A 12,935-nucleotide genomic window follows, 5' to 3' on the forward strand; every position below is an offset into this window, starting at 1 on the left:
TAGGTAAACAAAGCGTATTATACACGCTGCCTCCTCCCTGGTGGTCACAGCGCTCGATCGACCACCAGAGAGGAAGGCAGCACTGTGAGTCCAAATGCCAGCACACTGATCCTGCCCCCCCTGCACACTAATCGCCCACAGCACCCATCAGACCCCCCCCTGCCCACCCCCTGACAGCACTGTTTGCACCCAATCACCCCCCTAATCACCTATCAATCACCCCCTGTCACTAACTGTCAACGCTATCTTTTAGATCAGGTCCTAAACTTCCCCCTGGGGGCGCCTGATCACCCCCCCACACCCTCAGATCCTCCCCAGACCCCCCCCCCCAGACCTCCCCCCCCCCTGTACTGTATACAGCTATTCTCTGTAATCACCTGTCAATCACCTGTCAATCACCCATCGATCACCCCCTGTCATCACCTGTCACTGCCACCCATCAGATTAGACCCTAACCTGCCCTTTGCGGGCATCTGATCACCCACCCACACGCTCAGATCGCCCACAGGCCCACCCTCATAACACCTACCAAGTGCATTGTTTACATCTTTTCTCTCCTCTAAACACCTACTGATCACCCATCAATCACCCATCAATCACCCCCTGTCACTACCTGTCACTGCTACCCATCAGATCAGTCCCTAATCTGCCCCTTTTGGGCACCCAATCACCCGCCCCCCCCCCTCAGATTGCCCTGAGACCCCCTCTGATCAACTTGCCAGTGCATTGCTTGCATATATTCTACCCTGTAATTACCTTCTGATCACCTATCAATCACCCCGTCACCCCCTGTCACTGCTACCCATCAGATTAGACCCTAATCTGCCCCTTGCGGGCACCCAATCACCCACCTGAACCCTCAGATCGCCCACAGACCCCCCGCCAGTGCATTGCTTGCTTATTTTCTCCTCTGTAATTACCTTCCGATCACCTATCAATCACCCCGTCACCACCTGTCACTGCAGGCTCCTGATCACCCTCCCCCCTGCCCTTATATCTCCCTCTGATCACTCCACCCTGCCCTAGATCACCCCCCTGCCATTGTGTATATCTAATCTCCTGTCTGTAACGCTTGATTGTGCTTTGATTGGCTCCAATTGTCTCAATTGCCCTGTGACTGACTTAGATTGTCCCGTGATTGGTTTTTGATTGTCCTGTGATTGGCTTCGATTGTGCTGTGATTGGCTTCGATTGTCCCGTGATTGGCTTTGATTGTCCCGTGATTGGCTTCGATTGTCCCGTGATTGGCTTCGATTGTGCTGTGATTGGCTTCGATTGTCCCGTGATTGGCTTCGATTGTCCCGTGATTGGCTTCGATTGTCCCGTGATTGGTTTTCGATTGTCCCGTGATTGGTTTTCGATTGTATTGTGATTGGCTTCGATTGCCCCGCGATTGGCTTTGATTGCGCTGACTGGCTGTGATTGCCCTCTAATCACTCTTATTGGCTCTAATTGTGTTGTAATTGCCTTGATTGCCCTCTGATTGTCTGTGATTGTTTCTGATTGCCCCCATTGCTGTCTGATTGCCCCCTGATCCCCCCCCCCCCGGTCACTATCCTAGTGATCTAAAAATAGTGTTTTTAGTATCACTAGTGTTAACAGTTAGGCCAGTTAGCTAGGCCCCTGTGTTAGTGGCAGTTAGCGCTCAGCCCACCGCACCACAGTCACTAATTAGTCGCTGATTAGCGTCATCACTGTCGCTAATCAGCATTGGTACTATATAGTATCTGTAAGTGATCATTACTGATCGCACACAGATCTATATTGGGGTCATTAGGATCCACTAAAAACGCAGTGTTTGCCGATCAGGCCTGATCGTTCGCCTGCACTTGCGTTCAGCCTGCCCCACCGCAGTGACAGAATTTTTTTTCTGATCACTGCAAAAAACACTGTACAATAGCTGTGGCACTGTAAAGATCAGTTTTGATTTTTTTTTTTCCAAAACTCAGTGACCACAGCTTTCTGCTCCGCAAGTACTCCCTTTTGCTAGGTAGGTGCTCTTTTTCCTGGGTAGTCTCAGAGGAATACCCCCTAAATTTAGCAGCCCACCATGGCAAGAAAGGGGTATTCCGATGATGAGGTTCTCAGGTACATGGCCCAGTCGGATGAGGACGATTGGGACATCTCATCCGACGAATCTTCTGGGTCAGAGTACGAACCTGTGGACAGCAGTGGCTCGCTGACCGATAGCGATAACGAGGTTGAGGTCCCGGCTAGAGCCAGGCGTACCACACCCCATGTCACTGGACCGCAGGTGGCGCAGGATCTGCCTCAAGGGCAGCAGAGTGGTGCTAGCGCTGGTCTGAGGTTTCATGGTGAGGCATACACCAGCAGTGCAGCATCTCCTGGACCTGGCACCAGTACTTCCGTAGACCCTGGTGAAGTGGTGAGCACCAGAAGGGAAGTTGAAACTGGTTCGGTGGCACGTGCATTAAGACCCGAGTCGCAGCCACCAAGAAAACGGGCCCGTACTACCCATAGTCTTCCAGAGGTGCTGGCAAATCCCAATTGGCAATCCCCTGGTTCCGCCGCACCCGTACTGCCCCCTTTCACCGCCCAGTCTGGAGTCCAGGTGGAGACAGATAATCTAGTAACGGCCCTAGACTTTTTTCATCTGTTCTTCACCGAGGATCTCTACGACTTAATTGTGGCTGAGACCAACCGTTATGCCACACAATACATCACCGACAACCCGGATAAGTACTATTCCCAGGCTTACCGGTGGAAACCACTCCAAGTTTCCGAACTTAAAACTTTTTTGGGCCTTCTCCTTAACATGGGTCTAGTCAAATTGAATGTATTGCGGTCTTATTGGTCTACGCGCCCAATATATCACCTGCCCATGTTCTCTGCTATCATGTCCAGGACACGGTTTGAGATGATCCTGCGCTTCCTGCACTTCAATGACAACACAACCTGTCATCGGAGTGACCACCCTGCTTATGACCGGCTCCACAAAATTCGGCCCCTCATAGACCACATGTCATCAAAATTTGCAGATGCTTATACCCCTGAACAGCACATTTGTGTAGACGAGTCCCTCATACATTTTACCGGGCGCCTTGGCATCAAACAGTACATCCCAAGCAAGCGCGCCCGGTATGGGGTGAAACTGTATAAGCTCTGTGAAAGGGCCACAGGCTATACTTATGGTTTTAGGGTCTATGAGGGAAAAGACTCAAAATTGGAGCCGGTCGGATGCCCTGACTACCTGGGGAGCAGTGGCAAGATTGTGTGGGACTTGGTGTCACCTTTGTTCCAGGAGGGGTACCATCTTTATGTGGACAACTTCTACACAAGTGTGGCCCTCTATCAGCATTTAAAGATAGAAGGGATCCGCTGCTGTGGCACCGTGCGGCCTAGTCGCCGGGGCTTCCCCCAACGGCTCGTTAGTACCCGGCTTGCACGGGGGGAGAGTGCTGCCTTGTGTACAGATGACCTGCTCGCGGTGAAATGGAAGGACAAGAGGGACGTTTACCTTCTGTCCACCATTCACACAGACACGACAGTCCAAATTCAACGGGCAACTGAGGTCACTGAAAAACCCCTCGCCGTCCACGACTATAATGCTTACATGGGAGGGGTGGACTTCAATGACCAGATGTTAGGGCCCTATTTAGTTTCCCGCAAAACCAGACGCTGGTATAAAAAAGTGTCTGTTTATCTAATTCAATTGGGTATTTACAACAGCTTTGTTCTCTACAGTAAGGCTGGGAGAACTGGAGCGTTCCTTAAATTCCAGGAAGACATCGTTATGGAACTCCTGTATCCAGGAGGTGCCGTGGCCCAACCCCAAAATGCAGTTAGCCGGCTGCATGAAAGGCACTACGCCTTTCCCATTCCATGTGGCCCAAATCAACGCACCCCAAGAAAACGTTGTCGTGTCTGCAGCAGGGCTGGAACAAGGCGTGACACCTCTGTTTACTGTCCCATGTGTCCTGACCAGCCTGGTCTATGCCTAGGGCAGTGTTTTCAGAGGTATCATGAGCAGATACACTTTTAGAGAGTAGGGAACTCCAAACATAGCAGTAGGCACACAAGGGTCTCTGTGCTATTTCACACTGGCGTGATGCGTTAGGGAAAATTGCCTAGCGAAAGTCACACTTTGCGGTCCCCCCCCTACGCCGGAAGTGCTTGACTTAACGCTAGTGCATGCCTACGTTACTGGGTGGCTTCTGTGGCAATTTGGGTCGGCCCGGAAGTCATGTTAGTCTACGGCGACGCAGTTACTTACTAGGCCGAATGCGATTACTGTCGAATGCTACTCTAGCGGTATTCTCTGAAGGTCTGTTTGGGGCGATGCGGTGCGCGCGACCCACCGGATACGCCAATATGCAGTGTGAACCCAGACATCAGGTTTCCAGAGACCCTAATACACAGTGCTGCCAGAAACCTCTCCTTTCACTTGGGACAAAGTGCATAATGTACTTCGCCACATCTCTGTGCGATTTGCACTTTGCATATTGTCCCATGGGGGACGAGAGGTTTGTCCTCAGAAAGGTAAGAAAAAAAAAAAACAGGTAAGCAAAAAAGTTAATGTTTGGTTCCCAATGTTAATGTTTGGGTTAAAAATGTTCATTAAAGTTTATAAAAGTTGATGTTAATGAAGTTATTGCTTTGCTGCTTGCTTGTTTTTTTTGTGTGTGTTTTTCTCTCTTTTTTCCATCCTTTACCCTTCCAGGTGGACCGACCAACCAGCTGCAGCACTGATGGTGCATCCTGACAGAAGCATTGTGTGTCTGTCAGATTACACACAAGTCGGTGCATGCAGCGCTGCAGGACGAGATTTCTCCTCTGCAGTAAAAAAGATACGTTTGCCGAGGCATATGAGCTGAGGGGTGGTGTTGGAGCTCCTATGCTTTGGCAAGCACTTTGTATCAAAAAAGAACTCTGGCAATGATTTGTTCATCCACATCGATCGGTGTGAATGGATAAATCGGTTTTGCCAGGGCATACGAGCTGAGTGGGTGGACGTTTTTGGGTGGCAGCTCCTATGTCCTGGCAGACGCCTTCCCCTCTTTTTTTTCACATTTTTTTGGCAGATATTTTTTCATCCACATTGATTGATTGATTGACTGTCATTTTTCCTTTCAGCCCAGAGTGCAGTACCCGTATGCCCAAAATAAGGAGTATAGCAGAAACTCCTAATACTGGCCATACATGTAATGATTGCAGAGACCCTAAAATGCCAGGACAGACCCCACGAATGATGCCATTTTGGAAAGAGGACACCCCAAAGTATTACGTGAGGTGCATGGTGAGTTCATAGAATATTTTATTTTTTTGTCACAAGTTAGCAGAAATTGTTGTATGTTTTTTTTCACAAAATGTCATTTTCCGCTCACTTATAGAGTTGGGCCGAACCTCCGATTTTCGGTTCGCGAACCGGGTTCGCGAACTTTCGCGAAAGGTTCGGTTCGCGTTAAAGTTCGCGAACCGCAATAGACTTCAATGGGGATGCGAACTTTGAAAACAAAAAATAATTATGCTGGCCACAAAAGTGATGGAAAAGATGTTTCAAGGGGTCTAACACCTGGAGGGGGGGATGGCGGAGTGGGATACATGCCAAAAGTCCCCGGGAAAAATCTGGATTTGACGCAAAGCAGCGTTTTAAGGGCAGAAATCACATTGAATGCTAAATGACAGGCCTAAAGTGCTTTCAAACATCTTGCATGTGTATACATCAATCAGGTAGTGTAATTAAGGTACTGCTTCACACTGACACACCAAACTCATCGTGTAACGCACCGCAAACAGCTGTTTGTGTAGTGACGGCCGTGCTTTACTGGTGCGCACCATGGCGAGAGTGCAGGGACGGATCAAGACCAAGTTGCGCCTGGGGCAAGGTCAGGTTTTGGCGCCTAAAGGTCAGGTTTTGGCGCCTAAACTGCCTTTTATTTTGCTGCCTTTTTAAGAATTCAACAAACTGCGCCAGGGGCAAGATACCCGCTTGCCCCCCCCTAGATCCGTCCCTGCGAGAGCGCAGGTTTTGGTGGCTTTACAGCCCATATGGTCACCTGGCTGATGTAGCTGAATGACAGAACAGTGACTGTCCAGCTGATCAAATTTGGTCTGACCACAATGAGGCAACGACCTTATTATCGTGGGTGTGCCCCCCGAGACACTCATCTAGGCGCCGGTCATTGCTCCATTGTGATACGCAAGCCCCTTCACCACGGCAAGGTAATGATCACGAAGGGGAATGGGCGCATGTACATGCCTTTTCTTTTGTTGTTGCAGCTGCCCGCAGTGCAGCCAGAAAAATTAGGCAGTCATGTACACGCACCCGAAAAATTATTACAGCGGCCGCTGCTAGCAGCGGCCTAAAAAATTCAGCAATCCGCCTGGAGTCCCGGACCCTGTTGGTGGTGGCGGAGAAGGTAGTCAAGCGGCCTGCAGGCAGACATGCTGTGTGGAGGGACTGGGAGCGACTTAGTCTTCTTGGGGCAGGCCAGGCAGCCAGTCACACGGCGTGCAGGCAGAGATGCTGTATGTGCGGGGACTGACTTAGTCTTGGGGCGGGCAGCAGCCCTCCGGGATCCATGCCTCATTCATTTTGATAAAGGTGAGGTACTTAACACTTTTGTGACTTAGGCGACTTCTCTTCTCTGTGACAATGCCTCCAGCTGCGCTGAAGGTCCTTTCTGAGAGGACGCTTGCGGCAGGGCAGGAGAGAAGTTGGATGGCAAATTGGGACAGCTCTGGCCACAGGTCAAGCCTGCGCACCCAGTAGTTCAAGGGTTCCTCATCGCTGTTCACAGCAGTGTCTACATCCACACTTAAGGCCAGGTAGTCGGCTACCTGCCGTTCCAGGCGTTGGTGGAGGGTGGATCCGGAAGGGCTACGGCGAGGCGTTGGACTAAAGAACGTCCGCATGTCCGACATCACCATGAGATCGCTGGAGCGTCCTGTCTTTGACTGCGTGGACACGGGAGGAGGATTAGTGGCAGTGGTACCTTGCTGGCGTTGTGCCGTCACATCACCCTTAAAGGCATTGTAAAGCATAGTTGACAGCTGGTTCTGCATGTGCTGCATCCTTTCCACCTTCCGGTGAGTTGGTAACAGGTCTGCCACTTTGTGCCTGTACCGAGGGTCTAGTAGTGTGGCCACCCAGTACAGCTCATTCCCCTTGAGGTTTTTTATACGGGGGTCCCTCAACAGGCAGGACAGCATAAAAGACGACATCTGCACAAAGTCGGATCCAGTACCCTCCATCTCCTCTTGCTCTTCCTCAGTGACGTCAGGTAAGTCAACCTCCTCCCCCCAGCCGCGAACAATACCACGGGAAGGTTGAGCAGCACAAGCCCCTTGCGATGCCTGCTGAGGTTGTTCTCCTGCCGCTGTCCCCTCCTCCTCCTCCTCCCCCAAAGAAACACCTTGCTCATCATCCTCTGAGTCTGATTCGTCTTCTGCACACGACGTCTCTTCTTCCTCCTCCTCCCCCCTCTGTGCTGCCGCAGGTGTTGAGGAAACAGCTGGGTCTGATGAAAATTGGTCCCATGCCTGTTCCTGCCGTAACGGTTCCTGGTCACGCTCATTCACAGCTTCATCCGCCACTCTACGCACAGCACGCTCCAAGAAGTAAGCGTAGGGAATTAAGTCGCTGATAGTGCCCTCACTGCGGCTCACCAGGTTGGTCACCTCCTCAAACGGCCGCATGAGCCTGCATGCATTCTCCATCAGTGTCCAGTTGTCGGGCCAGAACATCCCCATCTTCCCAGACTGTTTCATTCTACTGTAGTTGTAGAGGTAGTGGGTCACGGCTTTCTTCTGTTCTAGCAGGCGGGAGAACATGAGCAGGGTCGAGTTCCAGCGAGTGGGGCTATCGCAAATGAGGCGTCTCACCGGCATGTTGTTTTTGCGCTGAATTTCCGCAAAGCGTGCCATGGCTGTGTAAGACCGCCTCAAATGCCCACAGAACTTCCTGGCCTGCTTCAGGACATTCGCTAAGCCAGGGTACTTTGCCACAAATCTTTGAACCACTAGATTCATGACATGTGCCATGCAGGGTATGTGTGTCAGCTTCCCCATATGCAAAGCGGCAAGCAGATTGCTGCCGTTGTCGCACACCACGTTGCCTATCTCCAGGTGGTGCGGGGTCAGCCACTCATCCACCTGTTTCTTAAGAGCAGCCAGGAGAGCTGCTCCAGTGTGACTCTCCGCTTTGAGACAAGCCATGTCTAAGATGGCGTGACACCGTCGTACCTGGCATGCAGCATAGGCCCTGCGGAGCTGGGGCTGTGTAGCTGGAGAGGAGAACTGCCACTCAGCCAAGGAGGAGGAGGACAGCGAAGAGCATGTAGCAGGAGGAGAGGAGGTGGCAGGAGGCCTGCCTGCAAGCCGTGGAGGTGTCACAATTTGGTCCGCTGCGCCCTGCTTGCCATCGTTCACCACCAGGTTCACCCAATGGGCTGTGTAGGTAATGTAGCGGCCCTGCCCGTGCTTGGCAGACCAGGCATCCGTGGTCAGGTGTACCCTTGACCCAACGCTCTTCGCAAGAGATGACACCACTTGCCTCTCAACTTCACGGTGCAGTTGGGGTATGGCCTTTCTCGAAAAATAAGTGCGGCCTGGCATCTTCCACTGCGGTGTTCCGATGGCCACAAATTTACGGAAGGCCTCAGAGTCCACCAGCCGGTATGGTAACAGCTGCCGAGCTAACAGTTCCGCCACGCCAGCTGTCAGACGCCGGGCAAGGGGGTGACTGGCCGAAATTGGCTTCTTCCGCTCAAACATTTCCTTCACGGACACCTGACTGCTGCTGTGGGCAGAGGAGCAGGAACCGCTCAAGGGCAGAGGCGGAGTGGAGGAGGGCGCCTGTGAAGGTGGAAGGGAGAAAGCGGCAGAAGCAGATAATGCACCTGATGGAGGAGGAAGAGGAGAAGGAGGGTGGCTTTGCTTTTGTGTGCTGCTGCTGCTTTTGCTCAGGTGGCCATCCCATTGCTGTTTGTGCCTTTTCTCCAGGTGCCTTCGTAAGGCACTTGTCCCTACGTGAGTGTTGGCCTTTCCACGGCTCAATTTTTGTTGGCAGAGCGAACAGATGGCTTTGGTCCGATCTGAGGCACACACATTAAAAAATTTCCACACCGCTGAGCCACCCTGGGATGTGGGCACTATGGGGACCTCAGCAGCTGATGCTGAAGGGCAAGTTGGCTGGCTGTACATAGGTGGCAATACATGGTGCCGGACACTGCCACCAGCTGTTTCTGACGAAGAGCTGCCCCAGCTTCTTTCAGCAACTTCTCTCCTCCTCCTACTCTCTGACTCCCCCTCTGAACTGTCCCCCTCTTCATCTCCTCTATTGGGTACATACAGAGGATCCCTATCATCGTCATCATCGTAATCATCCTGCCCAGCTTCGCTTGCCTCAGACAAATCCAAACATGCACCAACATCAGTAGGTCCTTCATCCTCCTTACACGTTACATCCATAATGTTGCCGCGTAACTCAGACATATGAGCTGGTGAAAATTCATCTGGCTGTAACAACAATGGCTGTGCATCAGTGATTTCACCACTAAATAATTCTTGCGAAGTGTCAAATGCAGCGGAAGTGGTGCTAGTAGTAGCACTGGTGGCTGAGCAAGATGAGGTGTTCTGTGTCGCTAAATACTCAACCACGTCCTGACAATCTTGGGAGGTGATGGGACGTGCCTTCTTCCGAGCACTGTACTGTGGGCCAGGTCCACACGAAATTACATTTACACGACCTCGCGCAGACCTGCCGGGTGGCCTTCCTCTGGCTCTGCCACTACCTCTTCCTCTACCTGTTTTGTCCATATCGGGTATGCACGGAGTGGTATATCACACTGCGTGCACTCACGTAGGTAAGTGGGTTCACTTAACTGCACAGGTATGCGCACTGATGCGGTGGGTTCACTGAACAGAACAGGTATGCAGTGGCGGGTTCACTAAACAGAACAGGTATACAGTGGCGGTTCACTAAACAGAACAGGTATGCAGTGGCGGGTCCACTGAACAGAACAGGTATGCAGTGGCGGGTTCACTTAACTGCACAGGTATGCGCACTGATGCGGTGGGTTCACTGAACAGAACAGGTATACAGTGGCGGGTTCACAGAACAGGTATGCAGTGGCGGGTCCACTGAACAGAACAGGTATGCAGTGGCGGTTCACTAAACAGAACAGGTATGCAGTGGCGGGTCCACTGAACAGAACAGGTATACAGTGGCGGTTCACTAAACAGAACAGGTATGCAGTGGCGGGTCCACTGAACAGAACAGGTATGCAGTGGCGGGTTCACTTAAGTGCACAGGTATGCGCACTGATGCGGTGGGTTCACTGAACAGAACAGGTATGCAGTGGCGGGTTCACTAAACAGAACAGGTATACAGTGGCGGTTCACTAAACAGAACAGGTATGCAGTGGCGGGTCCACTGAACAGAACAGGTATGCAGTGGCGGGTTCACTTAACTGCACAGGTATGCGCACTGATGCGGTGGGTTCACTGAACAGAACAGGTATACAGTGGCGGGTTCACAGAACAGGTATGCAGTGGCGGGTCCACTGAACAGAACAGGTATGCAGTGGCGGGTTCACTAAACAGAACAGGTATACAGTGGCGGTTCACTAAACAGAACAGGTATGCAGTGGCGGGTCCACTGAACAGAACAGGTATGCAGTGGCGGGTTCACTAAACAGAACAGGTATGCAGTGGCGGGTCCACTGAACAGAACAGGTATGCAGTGGCGGGTTCACTAAACAGAACAGGTATACAGTGGCGGTTCACTAAACAGAACAAGTATGCAGTGGCGGGTCCACTGAACAGAACAGGTATGCAGTGGTGGGTTCACAGCACAGGTATGCAGTGGTGGGTTCACAGCACAGGTATGCAGTGGTGGGTTCACAGCACAGGTATGCAGTGGTGGGTTCAATGAACAGGTATACAGTGGCGGGTCCACTGAACAGAACAGGTATGCAGTGGTGGGTTCACAGCACAGGTATGCAGTGGTGGGTTCACAGCACAGGTATGCAGTGGTGGGTTCACAGCACAGGTATGCAGCCAGACAGGAACAAGCTAAGCCTAACTAATCTTTCCCTGAGAGACAGTCTGCAGCAGCTCGCCCTACTCTGACTAATGCAGGCACACGAGTGGCCGTAATGGCCGCCGCTGCCTGCCTTATATAAGGGGGGGTGGGGCTCCAGGGGCTAGTGTAGCCTAATTGGCTACACTGGGCCTGCTGACTGTGATGTAGAGGGTCAAAGTTGACCCTCCATGTGCATTATGGGGCGAACCGAACTTCCGCAAAGGTTCGCCTGCGGGACGCGAACGCGAACCACTGAAGTTCGCATGGAACCGTTCGCAGGCGAACCGTTCGGCCCAACTCTACTCACTTATGACAAAAAAATTTTTTTTCTATGAGCTCACCATGCCCCTCATGGAATACCTTGGGGTGTCTTCTTTCCAAAATGGGGTCATTTGTGGGCTTTGTTCACGGTCCTGGCATGTGGGGGGGTTGCTAAATTGTGAGCACCCCTGTAAAGCCTAAAGGTGCTCATTGGACTTTGGGCCCCTTTGCGCAACTAGGCTGCTAAAAAAGTGTCACACATGAGGTATCGCTGTACTCAGGAGAAGTAGTATAATGTGTTTTGGGGTGTATTTTTACACATACCCATGCTGGGTGGGAGAAATATCTCTGTAAGTCACAATTTTTTAATTTTTTTACACACAATTGTCCATTTACAGAGATATTTCTCCCACCCAGCATGGGTATGTGTAGAAATACACCGCAAAACAAATTATACTACTTCTCCTGAGTACGGGGATACCTCATGTGTGGCACTTTTTTGCACCTTAACTGCGCTAAGGGGCCCAAAGTCCAATGAGTACCTTTAAGATTTCACAGGTCATTTTGCGACATTTGGTTTCAAGACTACTCCTCACGGTTTAGGGCCCCTAAAATCCCAGGGCAGTATAGGAACCCCACAAGTGACCCCATTTTAGAAAGGAGACACCCCAAGGTATTTAGTTAGGAGTATGGTGAGTTCATAGAAGATTTTATTTTTTTGTCACAAGTTAGCGGAAATTGATTTTAATTGTTTTTTTTCACAAAGTGTCATTTTCCGCTAACTTGTGACAAAAAATAAAATCTTCTATGAACTCACCATACTCCTAACTGAATACCTTGGGGTGTCTTCTTTCTAAAATGGGGTCACTTGTGGGGTTCCTATACTGCCCTGGCATTTTAGGGGCCCTAAACCGTGAGGAGTAGTCTTGAAACCAAATTTCGCAAAATGACCTGTGAAATCCTTAAGGTACTCATTGGACTTTGGGCCCCTTAGCGCAGTTGGGGTGCAAAAAAGTGCCACACATGTGGTATCGCCGTACTTAGGAGAAGTAGTATAATGTGTTTTGGGGTGTATTTTTACACATACCCGTGCTGGGTGGGAGAAATATCTCTGTAAATCACAATTTTTTAATTTTTTTACACACAATTGTCCATTTACAGAGATATTTCTCCCACCCAGCATGGGTATGTGTAGAAATACACCGCAAAACAAATTATACTACTTCTCCTGAGTACGGGGATACCTCATGTGTGGCACTTTTTTGCACCTTAACTGCGCTAAGGGGCCCAAAGTCCAATGAGTACCTTTAAGATTTCACAGGTCATTTTGCGACATTTGGTTTCAAGACTACTCCTCACGGTTTAGGGCCCCTAAAATCCCAGGGCAGTATAGGAACCCCACAAGTGACCCCATTTTAGAAAGGAGACACCCCAAGGTATTTAGTTAGGAGTATGGTGAGTTCATAGAAGATTTTATTTTTTTGTCACAAGTTAGCGGAAATTGATTTTAATTGTTTTTTTTCACAAAGTGTCATTTTCCGCTAACTTGTGACAAAAAATAAAATCTTCTATGAACTCACCATACTCCTAACTGAATACCTTGGGGTGTCTTCTTTCTAAAATGGGG

The sequence above is a fragment of the Hyperolius riggenbachi genome, chromosome 1 (genome assembly GCF_040937935.1).
Source record: "Hyperolius riggenbachi isolate aHypRig1 chromosome 1, aHypRig1.pri, whole genome shotgun sequence".
Lineage (NCBI taxonomy): Eukaryota > Metazoa > Chordata > Amphibia > Anura > Hyperoliidae > Hyperolius > Hyperolius riggenbachi.